Source organism: Rattus norvegicus, chromosome 5 (genome assembly GCF_021556685.1).
Source record: "Rattus norvegicus strain SHRSP/BbbUtx chromosome 5, alternate assembly SHRSP_T2T, whole genome shotgun sequence".
In the NCBI taxonomy this organism is placed as follows: domain Eukaryota; kingdom Metazoa; phylum Chordata; class Mammalia; order Rodentia; family Muridae; genus Rattus; species Rattus norvegicus.
In genome coordinates, this window is record NC_141538.1 from 96856171 (window position 1) to 96883420 (window position 27250).

Here is a 27250-nt window from a genome sequence, read left to right on the forward strand (position 1 = left end):
CTTTATAGCCATAGCTTTCATTTCTATCTCCCTTGGCTTGTGTGATAGTTTGAATTAAAATGGTTCCATGGCCATAAAGGGATTGGTACTATTATAAGGCATGGTCTTGATGGAGTAGCTGTGGTTTGTTGGAGGAAGTGGATTCCTGGGGGCAGACCTTGAGGTCTCAGAAGGTCAAACCTACTTAGTTACTCAAAGTTTGCTTACTGCTGTCTGCTGATCTGGGTATAGAACTCTCAGCTCTTTATCTAGCACCATGTCTACCTAGGCAGCCATGTTTCCAACCATGACAATAGTGAAGTAAACCTCTGAAAATGTTTTCCTTTATAAGAGTTCCATGGTCATGAAGTTTCTTCTCAGCAATAACACAACTGACCTTAATTAAGACAGCTCGGTTTATATACAGTGACATAGAAGAACTATCAGCCAACAGTGTTCATTTACTCATTTCCATCTTTTGAGTCTTTATTTATGTATCCTGTATTAAACATGCTTTTCATGTTATCTAGGCAGCATCTAGGAATACAGCAGGAAATAGTCTAGCATGATATACCAAGTTTAGCTTTTTAGCTTTTAGTAAAAAGAGCTGGAAACATAAGCAGATTTTTGCAAAGGTGTGGCTCATAAGAGCTCAAAAGAAAAGAGAAACAGAAACCAGTAGCTAAAGAGCATTATGTGGGGTAAGGGGGGCAAGCAAGGTGCTAAAGTCCATCCTGCTGGGTGATCCTGGAGCAGTGCCTTGAATACTACTAAGAGAACATAGTTGATTTTTGAGAAATGTGTGCAGAGAAATCAGACATTGTGGGTCTTTAAATCCTCAGGTTTTGTAGGATAGTGGAGAAGCTGGAATATGTTAAAGACTGGAATAATGAAAGGATGAGGAGGAGGAGGAGGCCCTGTTCATTTGGACACAGAATGAACAAATTAGAGGACCACTGTTTGTAGACCAGTGAGACATTGTAGCATTTGCAACAAAGATATGCGAACTGGAATAAAAAATTCTACTTTGGCCTTTAGTTATCAGGAGATGAATTGAACAAATCTGAACTGTCAGTGAAACGTGCCCATGTAAATGGAGATCCTGCCATCCTGTCATGCCCAACTTATAACCCTCTTTCTGAGATTCTCTAGTCCTCACTTGGAAGGTGGAACGTAAGCTGTTGAGTCAGAGCCAAGGGTGATGTTTTAGGTTTCATTTCTCCAACTAATGAGTATTATTTTGTGTTATGACAGTTGAAAGAACAAAGAAAGAGGAAGTAATTATACAGTAATTATACTTCTTGTCTTAGCATTGCTGTCAGCCACTAACTACTTCATGGAGCTACACCTAAGGCACAGACACAGACCTTTCAAGATTTGAATGTCCTAATATTGGAAAACTGTGGCTGCGTGACTACAGGAGAATCATGTAATCTGCCTCTCGGTCTCCTCATTCATAAACCAGTTATTACCCACGAAATGGGTATGACTGCTGTTTTGCACATAGTAAGCCAATGGAAACATGCTTAATGATAATGAGGTTTATAATGAAATGTATTGATTACAGGGTGGAATTTATCAAAATATCCTGATAACCAGATGGTCTTTATCCAGCACGTACCATTCATAGTTGTCCTGATGGTAAATAAATCACTTTAAGTGCACAAATTGACTTACTTTCAGAAATGCTAACATGTTCCTGAAAATAGCGGCTGGATGGAGAGCTGATGGGTAAATTCTATATATACTACTAATTTTCTAGCTTTTTGTTTGGAATGAATGTCCAAATTAAAGGTGATTTAACATATAATATGTCATAATATTTTATAAAAGATGCACATAGCAAGGTTTCAAAAACGAGGCTAAAAATGTATTCTGATTTTAAACGATGTTAAAAAGGGGAAAGTCATACTTGAAATGACAGCACTGTGATTATTGGAAATGAAATAATCTACAATTTTGGGCTAATAAGTAAAATGTGAAATTCACTATATCAGGCTATTTCTGCCACTAGAGAACCTTAATTAGAAATCTCTAATTATGTATGCACATGCCAAAATGTAAGTACTCCAGCAAACGAGAATTTACATATACAATGATTTTAATCAGAGCAACTATTTGATTGTACAATTATCTGTTTTGCAACCCAAAATTTGAGTTCTGTCCTTGTGATTCTGCATTTATACAGGTACCCAATTATTGTGTTGGTGCAACTTTGAAACGCATGCTTGATAGGTTATGCTGTTGGTTCTCTTGCATTTAGAGCATTGTGGAAGCAATTTTGCTTAACTCAAAACAGAACTTACTAGATCAACATAGGAATGCGTCTTCATTCTACTTATAACTGGAGAATTCTGTTTTACTTCCAACCTCTGCTAAGAAAGCCAAAATATGAGCTTTTTTTGCCTCATGCAATTTGTTGTTTTCTTCCTATTTAGAATTTTGTTCAAAATTTGAAGACAAGTCTGCTTCATAGGGAGAAGCCTTCAGTGGCAATAATACTGAGTTCACTCAATTTTCCACACTGTTAGTCCCTAAATGATGGGAGTAGGCTGTTGATCCCTGCCACTTGTAAGCAATAGAGAAACTTTAGAGCTGATAAAATACCAGATTTATAGTCCTGAAGACAGATGTTCTCTGTCGAGATGCTGGGAAATGCCTTGAGAAGCAGGGAGGCAGAACTGCATTTCTTTGTGGTCTTTCTGGACAATCAAGAATCTCCTTGGCTCTCTGTGAACGAGGTGCGATAAATTGGGTCACCTGTTCACAGAGACAGAGCTTTGAGTAAGTGGGATATTGACCTCTAGCTATGTCATAAGGGCAGGACAACTGAAGTATGGGTTGCTTCCTATGCAAAATGATTCACCATCCCATATAAGGGCTCTACAATTCAGATAGGCCACTGGTAAAAGCAAGAATATCATCTTCTGAATCTTCAGAAAATGACTTTATGTGTTTAACGTAGTCTCTGAGGATTACATTCAGACATGATGTGACACTGTAATACATCACGGGATTCTCTTCTCCATAGTTGCAAGTAAAAATGTACCTGAAAGAAAATCCTGAATGAGGCATGAATAGAAAACTAATTTGTAAATGCTCAATCTGGCATCTTTTACTCCAGGAATGTTTGTAATCACAAACTATAAAGGAAGCCTTTGAATGCTTCTGGGTTCTTTAACTTTAGGCTTTGCTGTCCCTTTCAATATTGAGTTTTCTATAACGTATTTCATTGTGGGTATGAGATGGCCCGTGCTATCTCATTCATAGGCCAAACTGCCTGTGGTCTCTCTGTACAGTGCTTTATGTGGCTGTTGCTGTTGTTTGTTTTGAGACAGGGATTCTCCACCACACCCTGCTGTCCTAGAAGACACTATGTAGACCAGGCTGGCTATGAACCTAAAGAGATACACCCCCTGGGAGTGAGGGACTTTACCTCCAGGAAGCGAGGATGGTTAAAGGCACTCACGGTGATGCTGGCTATGCTTTAGTTTTCAGTCTTAGCTTTTAATCCTCCCAAGAGAGGATGCATTATTGTACAGAAGCTACTAATGTCCTGAGCTATCTTCAAAGTACTGGTCCTAATATCTCCTGTGAAAACCAAAACCTACAGATGCTTGAGTCATTAAAATAAAATTCAGAGTATTGCATGTATCATCCTAAATATGACTTACAATACCTACCAGTATCACTGTACTGAAGTCATTTTCTACTGAATTGTCTAGGGAATAAGACAAAGCAAAAGCCTGGACTTCTTCAGGGAAGATACAAATATGGCTCGTTATAAAAAATAATTTCACCCAACTGATTATAGCTCAAATGCAGTTCCCACTGCTACAGAAGGCTGACCATGTCTTCTATCAGAGTGAACAATGTCTTCTGGTATTCTTGTCCGTGTATAGTCTTTCTGTTTATCAATCCTTAGTTGAACTATGTAACTAATATTGAATAACTATGTCACAAGGAAAAGCACTTGCATTAGGCTTTTTCTTTAGATCATCCGTGGAACTGACCTGTATAGATACGACAGCTGGATTCTTCTTCTAGAAAGATATATCACTCGAAAAAACTATGTTATATGTCATTCTATGTAGAAAGAGAAGGCCCATAGAGGTAAATATGCTCTCCAGGGATCTCAATGTAGCTTCATGAAAGATCTACCAACATCTGATAAAACAGACTATCTGCTCAATAAAACTACAGAATTGTGTGGATAGTAAATGGAGTTTGGCTTAGTGTGATGAGCAATTCCAATTGATACAGTGTGTGCCTACTGTATGCTCTATTATGTCTTTGACATAGACTGTGGTGAATCATTTATTTGTCTGAAAATAACTATATCACAAAGGCTGTGAGATGAACTCAATAAAATAATCAACGTGAAGAATTTAGCAAAGTAGCTGAATTAGATTAGCACTTTATGAATGATGAGAGTTATATTAATTATATTATCACAGTCATCCCTCCTATTATGAAAGGTTCCACAACTACCAATATCAATGTCAACACTAAAACAGGAATACCTAAAAGCTAATGTATTCTAAATATCCTTAATATCTATCACCACAGAGAAAGTAAATCTAGAAATATATTCACTATAATTCATTTGATTTGTTTGTTTTACCCCTTGAGAGCTGAACAAGAGGAATAATCAGACTAGTAGTGTCCTTGTCCATTAGGAATGCTATGCAAAAGCAAAGCATTATGCTATATGTTAGGGGAGAAGTCAAGCATTCTCAAACACACCAATGGTAATAATGTTGGCTTGATTAAACCTACCTGTGCGCACTGGTTTTGCTTTTGTAATTTGTCTATTGCAGTACAATAATTTGAATACCTTCAAATTGACTAAAATTTTAAAAATATGTTAAAGTGCAGTTTATATTTCACTCACTTTAATGTTACTTCATTCAATGAAATTGATATTTGAGGATTTTAAGGTTAACAGAAATGAGAGTGAAACTGGTCATGGTGGCTAATTCATAACCAGATCTTTTCCTGTGTAGCTTAACAAAAAACAAGGCTGGTTTTGCTTTCACCCAAAATGTGTGTGTGCAATCAGGAAAGATCTCTTGATATATATATATATATATATATATATATATATATATATATATATATATATATATATGTGAAATCATGTAACAAATACAAGTAAATATTAGAGTTCTTAATACAGAGAAGAGGCAAAAGCGAGAATTACTTGATGGGGCTCCTTTCAGTGTGTTTACTAGAGCAATGACTCTGACATCACTTAAAAATTAACTGAAATTCAGACTTGGGCTGAACATAAGATCCACCTTACCAGAACTGACTTTAGAACATTAATTTATGTAACTCTCAAGGTTATTATCATTGAGATACACTCATGTAATAAATTATTTTTCTATATATTTTCCCTAAACCCTGTATATTATAAAGCATCTTATGTAGCTGATATCTAGTCCCTTTCCTAATAACATCTATGCTAACTTCATCTATATCATCTTAATTTCTTTATACCTAGCTTCTAGGATGGCCATCTCATTTTGTATCAAACAATTTGGTAGGGGAGTCCCTGTATAAATTCCTCTGCTTAAAATTTTCTGCTTATTACAGTGGTTAAGAAAAAAATTTAGCCATCGATCTTGGCTATATCTATTCTGAATTAATAAATCCATGGTATTTCTCAAATGTAAAATCTTCTTTTAAGTCGATCAGTATAAAGAGAATTTTCAATGCCAGTTCACTGGAATAAAATGCACAGTGATACCATGTTTACACAAGGTCACCAAAAAGAAGAGCAACTGCTTGGAAGAATTAAGTTGATAAGAATTATGACTCTAAATTTAATGTTTGGTAACCAATTATCTAAAATAGGGAAGCAACTAAATACATTAAGGTATATCAGTATTTTGCTTTCTGCCCTACAGATTAGTAGAAAAAAAAGGTATGTATTCATAAGTGTTGAGTGTTTTATTTATACATGCACTATCAAATATTATATTTTCTCATAAGACATGTTAGTGTTTTTTAATTGATTAAGGGATTTGATATATGTTGAGTAAGTGAACATTTCTCTGGAGATGTTGAGAATTTGTTTATCTAACTTTTCTAAGTATTTGTTTTAATTGGAAGAAAATAAAAGACAAAACAGTAATGTAAAGTGCTTTAAGGGGTTTCTTTCAGGAAAACTAATTTTAAAATCATAGCCCCAATTAATATAAACGAATAAATCTCCTTTAATTTTAGAGGGATAAACATTTCACACATGTCAGAGGATAAGAAGAAAGAGAAGTAGGCAACAGAGAAAGGGAAAAGGAGAAGCCAAAGGAGGAACTCACCACAGTTGTTCAGTTAAAGGATAGGCACCATCATCTGCAAAGCAAAAGTTTATTTTTTATACTGTGATCATAAACTCTGTAAAAGAAATAAAATTGTTTAAAAATCCATTTTGAAAATCTATAAGAGCAAAATTAAACAAGTAAGAAATATTGTTAGTCTGATATTATCTATCAAACTATTTTATTTAGATTCAGAATAGTTAATCCATTTTTCCCAAAATCATTTTAAGAAACATTTCAGTGATGTGTATATATATGTATATATATATATATGTATATATATATATATATATATATATAATCACTGCATTGTGTATTCTTAAAACAAACTTCCTTCCTTTTTCTTTATATTTCCTTCAGCTTTCTGTCCTCCTCTATCTCCTTCCTTCCTTCCTTTTTCTTTCTTTCTTCCTTTCTTTCTTTCTTTCTTTCTTTCTTTCTTTCTTTCTTCCTTATCTTACTTGTAACTTTTCTCTGGGTTTCTTGCATAGTACTTTGGTCCATTGTTATTTATCTCCTCCACATTTTTCTACCTATTTTACATAGTTTTTTTGGGGTAGATTTCATCTTGATAGGAGGAAAGGAATTATTCCTCATTCTAGGTGTTTTGTTCATATTTTGTACCATCACTATAGTAACTTGATTATATCTTATGTTGTATTTAGGAGTATTTGTGTCTTGTCCTTGCTCATCTTTGGGAACCAGAAGACTCCTTGCTCTGCTTCTATCAGAGATGATGATTTGAGGTTCTGACTGAGTTATAAATCTTGGGTTCCAAACATGTCTGCAGAAGTGTGTGAATGCAGTCACCTAAATTTAATTTATGAGACCATAGGTAGCAATATGGCATTTCTGGTTTTTTAAGATTTATTTTTCAGTGTGTGTGTGTGTGTGTGTGTGTGTGTGTGTGTGTGTGTGTGTGTCTTCAACATGTACACAGCTGCCTGTAATGCCGGAGATGGCATCATATCATCTGGAGCTAGAGTTATCCAAGCAATCCTAGTGTTAAAGAACTCATTAGAATTAACAGAGTCAAGGATTCTGTCACAACTCTCTCTTCTTCAGCAGATTATGTTCCCTGAATCTTTGCTCTCATCACACTGGTCAAATTTACCTCTCCCAGTCCCATGGCTCAGTGAAATAGTCTCAAGCATTATCTGTCATATCCATTCAAAGCAAATAAAGCTATTTCATAATTTTATAACCTCCTATACTGATTCAAACAGGAAGAGATGAAATCTCAGACCAAAGAGTTCACTTGATTCTTGATCAGAAACAAATGGATTTGTCTAGATTTTTATCTGGCATTCTTGGTGTCTTATACCTCCAGGATATGAAGAACATTGAACTTTCATTCATTGTCTTCTCTTGTTCTTTTTCAGCTTAGATTTTAAGAATCATGATAGTTGATCTATCTTCGATCACTTCAATAATTATTTTATATTGTAAAAAACACTTTAGACATGTAATGAATTTAATAAACAAACAAGAGTATAATATGAGTTAAAAACAAACAATGGATAATTTATTCAAGATTTCTTATTTAGTCATTTGATGAGTGAATGCTTTAGTTTACTGAAGAAGTGTATTGTCAGTATCTCATTTGCATTGCAACTGTAGAAATTTTGGAGAAGGTGATAACTACAAATACATCTCCTACTTTCAATCTGTGCTGTGGAGAAGTCAGGAAAAAATTGCATATTCAGCTAAATACAAGAGAATGAGATAATTTTAGACAAAGAAAATGAGATAATTTCAATTACTGAAATTTGGCTTGGCATACAAATACTTAAATTGGATAGTCGGAAATCTGATCAGAATGATTCAGAGCAAGGCATCTATGCAAGACAGGAGTTCATGCTAAGCAACAGAAATATAGTCAATATTACGAGTATATAGAACTTTGAAAAGGGTAATAATGATAAAATTGAAGAGGTATGTGGGGCCAGAATACAGACAGTATGGAAGACTATTCTATAAAGTTTCATACAGCCTAAGGGTCTTGAGAACTCCTGGGACATTTTAAATTATAGATATGCCTTGTTTGGGTTTGTTTTATAAATATGAATAAGAACTCTATAGAAAATGTATAAAAGTGGCAGTGAGAAAAGTAGGGTACACTTTGAAAATTCAAGGCAAAAGTCATTAGTGGCTCATAAAACTAGTTAGAAGAAAAAAGGAGTGTCCTTTCATACATAAAGGAACAAAAAGGAACAACCCACCAATTTCATAAATTTCATAAAAGAAGTTCTAAGAAATTAGATCAAACCAAACACAGTGATAACAGAAAATTAACTTCACTACTCATCTCTCACCAATAGACAAGTCATCTGAACAAAAATAAAATAAATTTATGAAGGTAATGACATCATAAATCAAATGGATCCAATAGACACTTCTATCCCTACAGAATATTCCATCCAAGGACTAAAGAATACACATTATTCCAGCAGTTCATAGAAATTTCTTCAAAACTGACCATGTATCAAGATATAAAATGTGTACCAAGAACAAACACATAAAGGGAGAAATAAGCAACGCATTCACAATCACCTCAAAAACAATTTTGGAATAAATCTAATCAACAAAGTACAATGCCTGTACAATGAAACTTTTCAGACATTAAGCAAAGCAACTGAAGAAAATAAAGAGGGAGAATGACCTCTCATGATTCTGCATTAGTAGATATAACTGTGTGAAAATGACCAGTCTTCTAAATGGAAGCCACAGCTTCCATGCAATGCCCATTAAAATTCCAACATAATATCTTGATTGGGATAAATGTGAAAAAAGGAAGAAGTGTATTCACTGTTTTTGGAAATGTAGTTTGATATGGCGGTTCTACTACAAGCAAGAAATAGCTACCACATGACCCAGTTTTACTCCCTCTTAGTCTGTTCCAACTACAGAGATATAATCTTAGCAAAAACCATTACTGTTCTCTTCATAATAGCCAAGAAAGTGAAACAGCCTATATTGGATAAAAGACCCAGTTCCAGATATGAATTACCTCTTTTCTACTTGATCATCAGTAGGGTCCAGTAATCCCTCCCCTAGTCATTACATTACATTACATGTTATTGCTCATGGCTATCATCCAGAACTTGATGGTAAGACCTTCTTGATGAAGACCTTGTTGGTACAGAGAAGTACTTGACTTCAGGGATATAGAAAAGGAGAGCCTATTCATGCTCCAGAGATGGCTCCAAGTCTACCCATGTACATACAGATAACATTAGATGGACTCAGTAAAATGAGTCATAAGAAATGGATTAACCAAGCTGGTTCTAATTGAGAAGCTCATCCCTACCAGATAGCAATCGTGGAACAATAGTACGAGAGTAACCAAACACTTTCGATTGTATTTAAAGCTTGATCCATAGATCAAACGCTATATCCCAAACTGATTCTAACTCAGTGATAGGCCCTATGGGATGGACTACTACTATTTTTCTGCCAAACCAACAAAGTAATGAGATACTCGCTGCATTCTTATCATTACACCCAAAGAATAGCATATCTCTTAACTCTTATCAGACGAGCTTCTTTTTGGATTAGAGGACAATTAGTACAGAAGCACAAACCAGCTAAACAGATGTGTGAAGAATAAGAGATTTTGGACTGCTTAGTTCTGAATTGGATAGGCTCAGGGATCACTGCAGAAAAAGGGGAAATGACTGTAAGAACTATAGGAAGTAGATATCTGCATCAAAATGGCAATTAAACAACGAAAATGTATACTTGAATCCACAATGGTTGCTACTCTGTGCATAAGACTGGCACAAGATCTAACCAGTTAAATCCCAGTATGGATGCCGATGGATCTCTTGAGGTTTCATTCTATTTGAGAAGTTATTGGTGATTAATAGCTGCTTGGTATGGAGAAGTACTTTACTTCAGGGATGTAGGCAAGGAGAGTCTACCCATGCTCCAATAGATGTCTCCAATTTTACCCTTGTACATATAGACAGCATTAGATGAACTCAGTAAGCATTAATTTTAAAAAGTTACAGCATGAATTTGAGAACAATCAGTGTGAGTGCTGAGGAAAGAATTGTAGGGGAGATAAAATCGGTTGGATTTGGTTAAAATATTATGTGCATGTTTGGACCTGAAATAAAATATTTTAAAGCTAATAGTTGTTTAGATCAAAAAGAATTTGGCAATGAAAAAAAAGCAGAAACAATCTTGCCTATCTGTTGAATATAGCATCAATATAACCTCTTGATGAATTAGATGCATGTAGTGGCAAAAAAAATAAATAGTGGGTGATTGTTTGTTATTATTATTTATGTTTAATTTAAAGGGACAAGACTATATGCAGAGAAACAGAGGCTGAATACATGTATGTTACTCTTCAATATTTATTGCCTCTACTTTAGCCATATTTTGTTAGAGTGTTTATTACCTATGTAAATACAAAGGTCAATGTTGAAGGTAAATAAGGAAATTAGTCATTCACTGGGAAGTTCCCTGCTACCAATACATTCTGTACATTTTGGAAATCATTATTACAAAGATCTGTTGTCTTGGGGTGTGGGGAGTCAGCAAAGTCATCTTAATAAAGAACAGGGAGCTTAGGCTGGAGCTTAGGAGCCAGCCCACCTGGCAATACATGCCTGTCATCACAGCACTCTAGAGACAAACAAGATTGCAAATTGGGAACTGAAAACAATGACAAATTGCAATCCACTTAGTTGCACAGAGCTGACTGAGATGGAAAGATTCCAGTCGGTCTTTACCAGGCTCCAGCTTCATGCTATAATCTGTGATGGGTACCGTAATGGACACAGCTCACTGGCCTAAACTTTCAACTCCATAAAACCATGTTTGTTTCTTTGTCATTTCTGGAATAATGACAGAGCCTGGGCCCACTAATGATATACCAGCGATGCCCAAATCTTTATTATTGCAGGCAGGAAGCATTTCTGAAGGCAGTTCCTTGGCCTCTGTTTCTGTAGTTTGTTTACCATCTCAAAACCCACAAAATTATTTCTTTACTATGTAAAAAGATACATGACACAATGATGCTTGTTTTCTCATAACTGCATGTTTCATAAATACAAGGCTTAATACTTAACAATATAGCTGCAGATCACTATTACGTGGTTTATTTTCTCTGTTCCCTGTTTGAATTAGTATGTGGAAACTGGACTGTCTTCTTAAGATAGTAGGCTCTCAGGTCCATCAGGGTCTCAACTCTTACAAAAATGTGTGTATGCCAACAGTACAAATTCAATAGGAATAGAAGAAGATAAATAGAACAAAGAATGACAGGCAACATGTATATCAGTGGTTCTCAAACCGTGAAACGGAAAACCTTTTGATGTCAAACAGTACTTTCACAAGGGTTGCCAAAGATCATAACAAACACAGATATTTACACTATAATTCATAACAGTAGGAAATCACTGTTATAAAGTAGCAAGAAAAATAATTTTAAGGTTGGGGTTGAGTACAAGATGAAACTGTGCTACAGGACCGCAGCATTAAGAAGTTTGAGAATCACTGACATCGATGGACATCGCTAGAAACACATCCCGCTGGCATCTGTGTTCCCTACACACTTGGCAGCATTAACCAGGAGAACACTTCTGCGATTTCTATTAATAAATTGTAAATTCAAAATCTGTGTTTTAGTAAAATTACAGTTTGCATTTGTACAATGTCATAATACTCTTTGTTGCAGCTAAATAAAACTGTAAATAAAACATGCTTGCTAGAAAACATTATTACTTCTTGCACAAAATTGATTTCTATGCTGTTTAACTACAGAGAGACAGAGCTTCCGAAAATATATTTTTCCTGTTTCCATTATTTTCTCATCTAAGTTTTCTTTTCATTTTCCAAAATCATTTGTATGAGCCTGTAGAAAATGGTGGTGTTTGTCCTCTGGCTTCTCTCTTTTTCTGAGATAATTTTTAATTTGCTAACACACTGTAAACACTACAGCTTTGCATAATTTCTGAATGCTTAATCTGTTTGTCCTCACAATTACCAGATTTTTCATTTAATTTGCCACCATTTTCCTTGCACATTTAAAATGTACTCAAGATAATTTTAGTTTGGAATGTGATGGGCTAATGTAAACCTTACTTTTGTACCCTTTAGAGAAGCAAACAATATCGAAATACTAAACAGCTAAGACAAGAGGATAGACATTTTCCAAAAATATCAAAAATATGCTCTGAAAATTGCTGTGACCAATTGTTTAAACTAGTGTTGGATTTTGGTTTAGGAACAACCAAAATCAATAACTCTTTTCCTTTTTTTTTACTATGTTATATAATTATTTTTTATTGGATAATTTATGTATTACATTTCAAATGTTATCCCTTTTTCCAGTTCTCCTCTCTCATCCCCCTTCCCCTGCTTCTATAAGGATGCTTCCTCTCCCACCCATCCACTCCCACCTCAACACCCTGGCATTCCTGTATACTGGGGAAACAAACCTTCACAGGACTAAAGGCTTCTCCTTCTATTGATGTCAGAAAAGGTCATCTTCTGCTACATATGCAGCTGGAGCCATGACTACCCCCATGGATACTCTTTGGTTGGTGGTTTAATCCCTGGGAGCTCTGAGGGGTCTGGTTGGTTGATATTATTGTTCTTCCTGTGGGGTTGCAAACCCCTTTAGCCCCTCTGTCCTTTCTGTAACTCATCCACTGGGGTCCCTGCGCTGAGTCTGATGGTTAGCTGCAAGTATCTTAATTTGTATCAGTAAGACTCTGGCAGAGCCTTTCAGAAGACATCTATATCAGGCTCCTGTCAGCAAGCGCTTCTTCCCTTTCATTCTTCTTTTTTTCTTTCTGTTTGTTTTGTTGGCTTTTGATTTTGTTTTCTCATTTGTTTTTGTCTTTTGCTCCTATTAGAAGCCTTAGCATGTGAACTTAAGGTAACCTTGGAACTGAACTTTTATGCATTGAATTAAATTATGGAATAGATATTGAACAGAATAGGCAAGAGGACAGAACCATGCAGTGATTAAAACATGGGCGTTAAGAAACCCTGGAACACCCTGGGTTCGGTCCCCAGCTCCGGAAAAAAAAAAAAAAAAGAAACCCTGGAACACACGCTCTAACATCATTCAGTCATCTTCCTACAATCAGGAATTCTATGAAAACCTCTGTTTGTTTTGCCAATGGTGGCTAGTCTCTCTTTCTTTAGAGCTCTACACACTTTTTAGTCACATGAAGTGAATTTGATAAAGCTTTGGGTTTTCAAAACCACCCACATAAGGAGAGAGAAAGGTGGAGAAAGCCTGAAGTAGGAATGAGAGATGGCACACCTGAGGAAACTGTGTTGCAGGCTGTCCTAGGAGCTAAGAAAGGCTGTTGAGGGCAGTTTCCTCGGAAACTGCCCTATCATAGAAACCCTATCATGTACATCCCACCTTCACTGCAACTTCTGACTTGAAAACCTCAGGTTACATGTACAAAAAATTAAAGGAGTTTCTTTTGTTTTGTTTTGTTTTTTGTTTTTGGGGGTCTTCTGGGGGGAGGAGGTTTAGATTTTAATTCTTCTCAACATTTAAAGAAGAAAGAAGCAAACTCGCAAACTTACCAAAAGACTGGCAATTTTAAGATAGAGATTCTTAAATATCCATGAATAGCATTCTTAGGACAGTATGAATAATGCAGAAAAGAAAATATGAGCAACAAGGCGGCTCAGCTGACTGTATGGCTGAGCATGGGGAAGGAGAGCTGACTGAACCACCGGAGGGGAACTGAGTGCCACGGACTGATTCCCTGTGGTGGGGACTCAGTGTTGACTGAGCCACCGTTAATCCTCTCACCTCTTTATTTTGATGTCTGTTTATAAGCATCTTGGCAGAAGAAAAATTTGATTATGTATGCGAATTGGATACACCTTTACAATATGTATGCGAATTGGACGCACTTTTACAAATTTGCATCAAGTAGGGAATATACTCAACGAAACTAGTAAAACTTGAAAACAAGGGAGCTGCTCTAGAAGTAGTGAAGCCTGCCATAAGGGAGGTGAACTTTTTCTGGCTACGGCACTTCTCCGTGGTCCTGGGCTGTGCACTGCTTGCTGTTCATGCTTTCATTGGCATCTATGCCTTCCCTATGTGTTAAGTCATAGAACTGGGATGCAGTATGAAAGCTGCTTGACACAGTTTCAACTGAGGTGCTCATTTCAATTAAGGGAAACATAATAAAAGGTAATTTCTATCAGTTTCCAATTTTCTTAGTATAATGTACTACAATATCAAAGTGAAACAAAACCTCACCTCTGCCACCATGATGAATTTACTAGAAGAGAACAAAAATGGGATCTTATATACAATGTGGGCTTCTTAAATCAACCTCACTATCTGCTAGTTTTACATTTCAGCTTTGTCCTTTATCTTTACCAATGTTTCCCTGAGAAAGAAGCTTAAAGCAAATAACGAGCAGAAGACATCCTTTACTCTACCCAGCAGGACACGAATCCTCAGTATTTTCCCTCTGATTCTTACTATTTTCCTTTAAGTAACAGAAATTCTTCAGTTTGGTATTCTGTCTCACTTTCTTGATATTATTCGAAGTACTTTAAAATATAATGAAAGCTTGTAAAATTATTCTGATCAAGAAAATAGAAAATCTACTTTGAAACAGAGACAAAAAGTATTTGTATGCTTGTTCTGAACTGTGTCATTCTGCTCTACATAGTACTTGATTAACAAAGACATTTGAATATTGCTCCTATTGTGTTTTCTGGTGCATGTTTTATGGAGAGTGGGTGGAGGAGAGAGACAGGGAGAAGGAGATATATGTGTGTGAATGTGGACACGTGTGCCACAGCATGTCACACGTGTGAAGTTCATATGATGACACTAGACATTGTTCTTCACCTTCCACCTTGTTTTTTCTGAGCTGGATTCTTTGCTGTGTGCTGCTGTGTACACTGTGACCAGCGTCCTACAGGCTGTGGAGGATTCCTTTTTATTTGATTCAATCTTTTCCTAGTGGAATTGAGATTACAAACCCATGTCACTATGGCTGATTTTATTTGAGTTCTAAGAATTCAAACCATATCTAAGCTTGTAGAGTAGGAATTTTATCCACTGGTTTTATCCACTATTAGCCCTTTTGTCTGATTTTAATACAAAGAGGTATGACACGTATACATGCACAAAACTCAAAGTTTTATAATCAGGACATTTGCAACACTACTTTATGCACGTGTCACTTCAGCCTTATGTGATGCTTTCAAGTGATGCTCAACAGCTATTGCAATTATATTTACCAATGAACTCATTATATTAAATGTATGTGCTTGGCAACTCAACCTAGGGGCTCATCCATGTTAGAGAAGAACTCTATTGTTCAGCCACAATGCCAGCACCAGTTTTAGGTTTTTAGGTTGCTTTTAAAAATGGGTTTGAGTTCCACTTTATTTCAAGCTTTGCAAATCTGAAACTGTTCTTGAAACACTAGTAAGACTTTGGAGCCAATGTGGAAATTTTCTAGTCTTAATATGTGTGTGTGTGTGTGTGTGTGTGTGTGTGTGTGTGTGTTTCCCAAGAATGATTATATGAAAACAATTCAAGAATAGTAACACATCTGGTGAGTAATCGAAACAATTGTGTAAAAGCTCTCAAGGGGGAATCTGCTGCTCCAATCACACAGAAACTTAACAGGAAAACAAAACAAGCAAAAGCTGCCTGAGATGAATCCAAGCTGTAAAACTTACAAGCCACAGGGGTGAAGAAACACATCATATTAACAGCAACAAGAAACATAAAAAAAAGTACATTCCAAAATACTAGAATGCTCAGGACGTATTGCTTCCAAATCCTAATGGAGTCACATGAGAGTAGTTGAGTTTCTAATTTACTGGATGGATAGATCACAAAGATTTTATTCCATATAGAAATCTGTACTTTAGGTAAATTTTTTTCCCTAGGATTTCAAATATATTCTCTAGCATACTCAATGTAGTTGAATACAAGAATAACTAAACTTTCATCTTATGTTGGTTCCAAATATTTTATTTTAAAGTATTTGAAGGTATCCTGTTGACCTGCATACCAGAGTTTGCTACCCCTAAGAGAAAAATACGAAACTCATTTTCTATTAAAAGTCTATTCATCACACATATTTGTAAGATAATACTGCACAGAGGAAATTATAGGAGGGATCACTAAGCAGCTTTACACAAATTCAATAAGTACTAGATTTCTTTAAAGACACTGCCAGTTGTGGAGATGAATGAAGAGAGCTTCTTGACCAGAGTTGCTGGCACAAATCGATAGAGGGCTGTGTGCACTCAGCCCATATCATATTTCAATAACAGGTGCTTGGAATGCAGTACACAGCTCGCGTATAAATCACAGAAAGAAATTATATTAAAAGTTAGATTTGAACTTAGCAATCAATGTGCACGAAAGATGAAATGCTTCTAGACATACATTGAAAGGAGATTTATGTCACTGCTAGTTATATACTCTGGTTGAACTTCCTATAACCATTTTGAAAAAAAAAAGGAACAGAATCCAGAATAGTCAGATCCTGATGTAGAAATCCCTTAATTTGCTGAATAAGGTAAGCAGGTAAGATTGCTGTGCATGTGTGGTATAGGGTATCGTTCAACCATGAAGCTGAAGCTGAAAGAGTAGTAGTTCAGAAATCCACAGTTAAACAACTGTTACTCTGGTTATCTGGCACTGTGTTTTACTCTTGGATTCTATATGTACATATCTTGTATTCTTGGGTAATGACAGTATTTTAAGTACTATGTACTAAAACTATAAGATCACAATGTGAGTCCTCCCCAGTATGCTTCCTTGTGAATACACGTGGCAGAAACACGAATGGCAGACCTCTGTGACCTGTCATGCTACTAGAAGAAACTGTTGTGATGACTGACTGGGCCATGTTCAGTGACCTAAATTGGGGCTAAGAAAAAGTGAGCGTGTGCTTGCCTTCGGCAAATAAAAAGTAGGACAAGTACATGTGTTTATTTTATTTTCTAAGACATCTAAAGAACCTGTGTGTGTGTGTGTGTGTGTTTCTGTCTGTCTGTGTGTGTGTATGTGTGTGTGTGTGTGTGTGAGAGAGAGAGAGAGAGAGAGAGAGAGAGAGAGAGAGAGAGAGACTATAAAGTAAATGTGCCATTAACCTGAAAAACAAATGAACCGTAAGGTGGATTTTGATCGAAATAGTTCTGAAAAGCATTAAATGTTATATCCTAGGTTGGAAAATTTTTGGTGTCCTTTTACAATTTCTAGTAATAAATTAGGATACTCAATACATTCCCTGAGGACACAGCATGTCATTGTCTGCAGGACCCATGGCAGTCAAGACAGAGTGAGAACAAAGCCTTGTGTCTGCAACAGTGCTTGCTAATATTATCACCTTGATAGCAAATAAGCCCCAAGCTGAAAGGCTATATTACTTTCTTAATAATTATATGAACTAGTATAGAAGCAATGTCTGTGACTATAGCCACTAGTATAATTCACTAAAAAATACATATATTCTCTTTCTAAAAATGCCTTAGAATGTAATACAATGACATTTGTGCCCACTACATTTCTAAACATTGAAATCGTTGTATCTGGAATGGCACATATTGTCTGGCATTGCAAAACTGAGAGCTAAGTTGCTGAATATTGCAGAAGTGGTTTCTGCCAACTGATATCTGAGGAAATGGTTTAAATAAATAAGTTTTCTTACAACTAGAGAGAGGGAGGGGAGAGCACCTGTGTGCAACAATTTCCACATTCTTCTTCATATTGTCAATTAACCAAAGAACTCACATCAGCACAAGGAAGTCTATCACTGTGCAGAAATATACTTCATGCTCACAGAAACAAAATATCAACTTTATAGTAAACCAGTTACACTTATAATAAGGACATCCCCAGTCAGTTCTAAAACAACACTCATCTGACAGGTATAGAAGTTATGTTTGGGAGTTGACGAACTATATTACCAGAGAAATATGCACATCCAATTTTTTTCATACATTTGCAGTTTGTGTGTGTGTGTGTGTGTGTGTGTGTGTGTGTGTGTGTGTGTGTGTGTGTGTGTGTGGTTGGGGGGAGGGATCTCTGTCACCACCATCACCCATGGAGGAAAAATCTATGGAAGCAAGGTTGTCTGGTTCAACATGACTAAATAGCTAGCATTGGTTCAAACTTTAGGAATTTGATGCAGCATGGTTTATTTTAGGCATATTTAAGCACAGGGCAACTTGGTGATAATTAACTCAATTCCATGTGTGCAATGAAGCACACATAAATCTCCTTGAGGAGCAAAGTAAGCTAAATAAAGAATAGATGTGACTACATTGAAATTCTTTGTAAAGTACCTGTGAGACCTTCCATAGAACTGGGTTCTGTAGATTGACTAAGAAGATGAAGCTTATAAAAAGGATTTGATGGAGAGTCCAGTCTGGTCTCTAGCTGCACAGATAGTAAGGTTGCCAGGCTAGTAAGCATTCTTGGCAGATAACAGATTAAGAATTCGTTTCTTTGAAGGAACAACCCTGTGTGTTTAACAGTCAACTAGTGCTTGCCTATGAGCACAAAGACTTCATGCCTTCCATAGCTATTTGGGACAACAGAGCCATCATGCAAGACTATCTAGCATCTCAGGTAGTCAGGCTCTTTTCTATCTGTGCAGACATAAGTATGTCTCTGTTTTCTTTCCTTTTCTAATCCAAATTACTCCTAAGTGTAAAGGCCCAAGCCTATAATCACAACACTGAGGAGGCAAGAGGTTTACTTTTAGTTTGAGGTTAGCCTGAACTGTGTCATGTGTTTTAGTACAGAGAATGAATCTGACTTGAAAAAAACAAACAGAAAATACTTCTAAGTAAAAGTAGTACTGAAATCAAAGTGTTTTTAAAGCCGTCTCATGTTCGTCTTTCAGAACGCCTGTCTATGAAGGTTATACCTCGCGTTCTTCAGTCCTAAGAGATTCTTTTAAGGCTAATATGCTAGTCTTATAATACAAGGGAGGTGTTTATCCCCAGTATTCCATTAACTCTAACTTCTACAAGAAAATTATTCTAATTTATACTCACTTTCATTCTTTTAAATAAGTTCTTTCAGAGGACCGACCACATAGACTTCTTTATCTTATTCACTATGCTTCAGAGGAGACCTATCTTTCACCAAATTGCTTCAATCATTCGAAATGATAAACAAATCAATAGTCTACAGATATGGCAGCAAAATCTAGGCCAATTTCATAACTCTTTGATGAAGTTCTGAAACAGTCCCTTAGAGAAGGGATGCCATTAAGTAATTTTCAGAAGTGACAGGTGAAATCTAAGGTATATTTTGAATAGTGAAATATAGCAGCAAGCTATGTCGTGTACCAAATATGACAAAGATCCTCAATGCAAGTTTAATTCCTGTGGCTATTGAAGATAAGAACATCAATTTGAATAGCTACAAAATATCCCGGCATATCCACTTTTAAATCGCATTCTCTATTTGATTGGTTATTAGTGTAAAAGAAATTATTTATACAAATAAATAGAAATGAAATATTAATAATTGGCTATGCTGTCAACTTCTGGTTTATTCTCTGTTGATGTAAAAACAAAATAGAAAGCATCCCATGCATGAATTATCTGGAGACAGACTATAGAGGCCAATGCTCCTATTTGTCAGTGGAACTTCACTAGTAATCTCGGTGCTGTCATTTTTAATATCATGACCATGGAATATATATCAGATTTCTTTAAGCTCTGATTTCCTGGTTTGTAAGGTCTTTGAGGGATGTTATCAGGAATGAATCAGATAGCATTTCTATATTAGTAAATGTACTCTCAGACATGTGGTGGTCACCTACTAAACGGCAGATTGTATTCTATTTCCCTGAGCTTGTCCTATCTAACAATCTAACGACTAATACCATTGCAATTTTGGACTTGAGGAGACAAATCTGCATTTCTAAAGAATGAAGTGAATTTCCAGGGAAAGCAGAATTTTCAATTGTAACACTTTTTCCCCCTCTTAAAATGTGTTCTGCACAGCTCTATTGAGAATTCACCTCCTATTCTTTAAAACAATCTTTGATTGGATTCAGACCCTCTTCCCACATCTTCTCAAAGGACAATCCAAACTCATCAATTATCTTTTTCGCATACATCTCGAAAGGTATTTCGAGTGCTTGAAAGGCCATAATTCTTTCTCCCTAAAGTTTTGAATTCCATCTGATGAAATTACCACCCTTTGTAGAATAGTGCCATGTCACAGAAACAATAGCATCAATTAACCTCCCTGCCTTCAGTCAGGTTCTTTCTTTTCCTTCATAAAAGTTAATTTAATGCTTTTGAAAGAAACAAGATTAGAAGGGAAAGGGAATGAGGGTTTTTACGTCACAAAATAGGTACTGACTAGAATGAGTGACAATAGCCTTAAAATTGTTGGAATCAGAATCTTAGATACATTAAAGGAAGGTTTGCCTTAGTAGAGTGCGGAAAATTGAGTTTTCCTGGTATACTCACTGTATGGAATCACCATCACACTGATAATCAGAGTTTTTCAACATAGTGAGAGTTTTTTAATTAAATAATACATGTCATTGATTCTTGCATTATGTGACACAGATTTGGAATTATCTTATCCAATCAATCATATGGAGGAGAGGGTGTTATCATGATAATGAGCCATACATTCTCAAAATTTGGTCTCAAAATGTCTTTTTATTCAAAAAGGAGTTATCATCTTCCAGTCTTGATCTCCTGTCAGCAATGGAGACTAACAGGAGCAGTTCAGCTTTCCATGTATTTGTGAAGGAAAGATTTGAAACTCAAAACCACAAAAAAAGTTAAGATCATTTCTAGGCTGAAACCATGGGCATAATCAGATCTTTAGAAGAGCCCTACACTCAGGTCAATGTTTTGCTGCCATACTTAGCCATAAAGTTCTCTGTAAATTAGAAGTTTTGTATTGTACAGTCGTTTTTGTTCAGATAACAGTGAATTCTCTTGCAAGCATTAGAAATGATCTAGAGATGCACAGAGGTCATGAGTCATGAAGCTATTTTAGAAGCATTTAACAAGCCTGTTTGCAGGAATTGATTAATGAACAAAGAATATATTGGATGAAGTGGATTACACTCTACTCCCTAAAAGGCAACTGGGTCTATTTTATTAAATATATCTAAATATGATTTAGCGCCAATTCTATAGAAATCCAAAAGAGTACTTTGGAGAGATTCAAAGGACATAATTTTTGTCCCATAAATTCGAAGTGAAAAGTAAGGTAAAAGAAGCTCTGAAAATGCTCTTTAAGATCTGTTCTCAGCTGCTAGTGGCCCTTGAAGCCCTAGAACATACAAAGGATGTTTCAGGAAACTTTTAAAACAGGGCAAGTAGATTTCATTATCATAGTTTGGAGGATTGGTGTGAAGGGACTTTATTGTCCAAGAAGAAACAGCTGAAGACCTAAGGAGAAAAACAGAATGCTTTTGGCAATGACCCTGAGGAATTAAATTGGATTCAGGTGAATTCTTATGTCCTATCTTTCTCATTCCAACTTGATCCACTCTCTTAAATAACTCTTGCCTGAAGAGAGTCCAGAATTTTCTTTTAGTCTTTCCATATTAGATGACTCTATGATCTGCCATTCTGGTCTCCTGTTCTACAGCTAGTCATCTTCTGAAGATGAGCTTTCCTGCCTGAAAGTGGAAAACTTGTTCTAAAATTAAAAGCTGGATCCTTCAATTCTTGGGAATGAGATCCCTCAATATAGGGCTAGGCATGACAATTTTTGTCTTGAAATCAGTACAGGATTGGAGTTCCTTGTCTCCACCTTACGAGCTGTGCAGTCAAATTTGGCCTTCCTGAATTTTCCTTTTCTCAAAGGGATGTTTGGTTAACTAAAGGAATTGATGATATAAGTAGAATGGTCTGATTAATATAGAGCAAGTGCTTTTCTCAGGGGATAGGAAAATTCCTCTCTGCTGTGGAGTTTAAGACCAAATTCTTCTCGAGTATCATGTTTCTTTTCTAGAAGGGATGTTCAGCTAACTGGCATGTCATGCTTCCCCAGTATCTCAGCATGCTGAGACACCTCCAGGAAACTTTTCTTCAGCTGTTTGTGTCTCCCTGTATAGGTCTCTCTCCTAATTTGTAACAGTCCTTTAATTTATTATGTATTTCCACTTGGTAGAACAGAAACTCAGGGACTGAGTGACACAGCAAAATAAAGCCTTCAATCTGCTCTCTTTGATACAGATCTCACTTTCTATACGTATGTTCTCATTAGTCCTCTCTAGTCTGTAGGAAGACATATTTATTTTAGCCAGTTCAATCACAGTGGCTAAAAATGTGCATTTTATCTTCTGCTCTTGAATTTCCCATCCTTTCTTTTCTTTGGGGGGAACTATCCTGAGCTTTATTCACAGATTATACATTTCAAGTAAAACCAATGAGTAAAATAAACCAGTAGCCAAAACCATAGATAATGCTACTCCTTCCACAAGCAACACTTGAGTTCTGAAATAAGGGGTTGTTAGTTCAGTTATTGAAAGTAAAATGAGATGGCCACGTGAGAGATTGCTTCTTATATAAACTAAAATGACAGCCGCAGAAATTGTGATTTTTAAAGCATTTGGGAAAAGCTGTCACGTAGAAATTAAATGGAATGTTAATCTTCTATGAAGTCTGGACTAAAGTAAATTCAGATGGGTTCAGATTCCCTCCACACATCTATAATTTCCTATTATGTTGAAAGCAATCCTAATTTCACACCCAAACAGAAAAATTCAAGTGAAAACCTCCAAGCTTTGTGTTTTATTACAAACATACTTATTTAGGATGGCTGCAAATCTGAAAACATTTGGAACAGCTAAATGCTCAGAAAATCATAATTTAGCTTTAACAAAACAAAACAACAACAACAAAAATACCATAAAGATTCAGTTTTTACATTCTAATTATCCAGAACATGTGGTCTGCAATGTGACACTCCGAGAGAGAAAAGAAATCTGAGCAAAAGTTACTTTAAAAAAAAAAGTATATCATGCAAAATGATAGAAAGCTCGGTATAGAAAGTGGAAAATATTTGTAATGCTATCTAATCATATACTATCTTACTTTGAAATATATATATATATACATATATATATATATATATATATATATTGGAGGCCATATATTTAAATTTTGGAGGCCAATTAGTCAATTAGTCTCTTCATTTTTCCATAAAATGAAATTAAGCGATCAGCTTTGCTGTCTCCCTAGAATTTGTGTTATGATGAAACAGAACAGACTGTAAGAATTCTGAGCCTTTTGCTGACTGGAGTCAGATATGAATGTCTCCTGACTCTGGCAGAGCCCAACTGATACAGATGCTTGCAGCTAACCATTAGAAGAAAAGGACCCCAATGGAGGAGTTCGAGAAAAGACTGAAGGAGCTGAAGGGATTTGCAATCCCGTAGGAAGGACAGCAATGTCAACCAACAAGTCCCTCCAGACTAAACCACCAACCAATGAGTACATATGAAGGGCCCCATGGCTCTATCCACACATGTAGCAGAGGATGGCATTATCCAGCATCAATAGGAGGAAAAGCCCTTGGTCCTCTGAAGGTTCATTTCCCCAATGTAGGGAAATGGCAGGGCCTTGAAGTGGGAGTATGTGGGTGGGAGTGGAACATCCACATAATAACAGGGGGATGGGGGAGGTTAGAAAGGGGGAAGGGGATAACTTTTGAAATGTAAATACATAAAATATCCAAGAAAAATAAAATTTAGAAAAAGAATTCTGAGCCTGTACATGCATGTCACTTGAGATAACTTGGCCATGAAAAAGGACTTCTTCAACTTTTCAACTGATTAAGAAAAGTTATTCCCCTGAGTATCAGGAGAGCTTTGTTCTTTTCCTTTTCCTTTCACTTCCTTGATATAATTTTTCTTTCAATACCCTTCCTATCATTTCCATTTTTCCCTGTCCTCTTTCCCTTCACCCTTCTTTCTGCCCCCACTTCCTTTTCTCTCATTCCATTTCTTTCCTCTCTCCCATGCCTCTTCGCCTACCTTCCATTCTTTTCATTTCTTCTCTTTCTTCTTTATCCTTTCCTGTCTCTTTCCCATCATATTCCCTTTGCTTTTCTTCTTCTATTTGTATTTCATCTGATCTATTGACTTTTTCATTCTCTTTATCAGAATTCCCTAAAAGTCCATTTTCTCTGTACAACATTCTCTTTTACTTGTGACTCAAATTTATTCCATCATCTAAAATATATGACTTCATGTCTGCTTGACAACCTTTAAAAGTTCATTTCTTTCACATTAGGTGTGACGCCTGTATCTCACAAGTCCTTAAAACCAGAGTTATTTCCACAAAGCATAGTGTAGAGTTCAAAGAACATGCTCAAAACTAGACTTAAGAATGAATTTATTCTTAATTTAGAAAGCCTGCCTGGATTTCCTGCTTAATCATCCCGATTCAGCCTAAAATATATCTGTCTCAAAGACAGGGATACTGTTATCCCACCAACAAAACAGTCAGGTCTTAGTAATTCTTTAATGGTTCATGTTTCTCTTGAATATTAACTTATTGAAAGAGTAAGGTTTACTTGTAGATAAATGCCCAATGAATAGTGTAGAGGTTTGGCTTTGGACCAACATAGGTTACTATCTAAGATTTTCTAGCTGTAAGCAATGTAAGTTTGAAAGTTATTTATCACTCAATTTCCTCGTCTATATTGTAAGGATTTTATTACCAACCTTAAGAGAATTTTATGAAGTTCAGAAGACAATGCATAGAGCACTGGCTGTAAGGCATTTTAGAGTCTGTATTCTCAGTTATTATAGTAATTTATTCACTTACTCATTTGATGTGCCTAAAAATGCAGTGCATGAATAGTTTAATACTGACAGTGAAGTTAGATTTCTGATCTGAATAGTGGTAACAAGGGAATGTTTGAATCATCTAGGAAAGCCATAGAGATGAAGTAATCAATCCTGTAACATTGGAAATGAGAATTTGACATAGGATTTTAGTAGATGAGCAAGACTGCTTTAATAGCTAGAAAGGAAAGGAAAAGTGCTTACAGATAGGGTTTGAACATCAGAGATTGTCTTTGCAGGATGATTTGAAAATAAGAAAAAAAATGTACAAAGATATTGTGAATTTTCTATCATGTCTTAAGATAAGCCCAGTTGTGTGAACTGTAAAGACAAATGTTCCTATTCCCCTTTCCTTCTTTTCCTATCCATTCCTAATACTCTCTCTATCTCTCTCACTCTCTCTCCCCCCTCTCTCTTTCTCTGTCTTTCTCTCTCTCCCTCTCTCCCCCTCTCTCATGTGTGTGTGCCTTTTAGCATGACAAAAATGAGAATAAAAACACCTAATTTTGTTATAAAGACATAATACATTGCATAATTTAAAATTCTCTCAAACCAGTTGCGTTATTCCTATACAATAGGATACAAGTACTTGGTTTTATACTCTGTACACTATTTTTATGATTTTCAAATATTTTGAGTTATTTGATAAGTGGACCTAGTGTTATTGTTGCTGTTTGAAATTTTTTTTTAAAAAAGTGAAGATCAGCCACATGGATTTGAATTTCAAGGAGACTATAATTTTGATCAATAAACATAATTTTAAAATACAATGTTTATATTGCTTAGAAACACATGTAATAAAGAGATAACCCATGGTCATATACAATAAAGAAGATTTTCATAAACACAACTCCAAGGAAAATGAAAGAGAACCCACAAAGGAAATGTATTGAGGACTAATTAAATCTTAAATATAAGGGAAATGTGTAATGGGAAGGGAATGCATTTTACTTTTCTGATTACTTTTCATTTTTTTTTTAAATCAACATTGGGTTACAAACTCAACTGAAAACTGTCTATCATTTAATCATCCCCATTCTATGAACATGACCACAAATATATTTGCATATATTTTAGTGTCCATGGAAGGTGAAGACATTACTCCCTGGTTAGAAAAATGATTAAAAGTTTGATTGCAGGTAAGTTACATTATAGGTAAAACCTCATAATTAAAATAGTTATTGAGTAGAAAATTATATAATACTTTAAATCTACTTGTAAAATCAAATGAATAGTGAGATTTTTCCTTGTTTTTAAGCAAATGTGTCAATTCATAGTTAAATGTAATTGTTAAAAAGAAATGCTAACTTTAAAAATTCCTAAGGGTAATAATATAGTAACTGACCACCCTTGGTAATTCGATGAAAGAAATATATTATTTTCCACTTTAAGATACCTCTACCACTGGCTAAGAGCCAACAATATGTAGTTAACATCTTTAATACAAAGCATATATCTTTGTTCTGAAAATAGAAAACAAAGATTTTGGTTTTCATTTTTTTTCCATCTTTATTAACTTGAGTATTTCTTATGTACATTTCGATTGTTAATCCCCTTCCTGGTTTCCAGGCCAACATCTCCCTAGTCCCTCCCCTTCCCCCTCCCATTCTATATGGGTGTTCCCTCCCCATCCTCCCCCCATTACCGCCCCCCAACAATCACCTTCACTGGGGGTTCAGTCTTGGCAGGACCAAGGGCTTCCCCTTCCACTGGTGCTCTTACTAGGCTATTCATTGCTACCTATGAGGTTGGAGCCCAGGGTCAGTCCATGTATAGTCTTTGGGTAGTGGCTTAATGCCTGGAAGCTCTGGTTGGTTGGCATTGCTGTTCATATGGGGTCTCCAGCCCCTTCAAGCTCTTCCAGTCCTTTCTCTGATTCCTTCAACAGGGGTCCTGTTCTCAGTTCAGTGGTTTGCTGCTGGCATTAGCCTCTGTATTTGCTGTATTCTGGCTGTGTCTCTCAGGAGAGATCTACATCCGGTTGCTGTCAGCCTGAACTTCTTTGCTTCATCCATCTTATCTAGTTTGGTGGCTGTATATGTATGGGCCACATGTGGGGCAGGCTCTGAATGGGTGTTCCTTCTGTCTCTGTTCTAAACTTTGTCACCCTATTCCCTCCCAAGG

The 27250-nt window shown here is 36.0% G+C and overlaps 1 protein-coding gene across 1 annotated transcript in view; it reads right to left on the bottom strand.

The window, feature by feature from the left end:
* The window catches only part of Ptprd (protein tyrosine phosphatase, receptor type, D), a 2326896-nt gene that overhangs the window by 1077677 nt on the left and 1221969 nt on the right, over positions 1–27250 (bottom strand). The window contains 1 exon segment of the mRNA NM_001427220.1: positions 6303–6336. The gene's annotated coding sequence lies outside the window, so the exon portion shown is untranslated.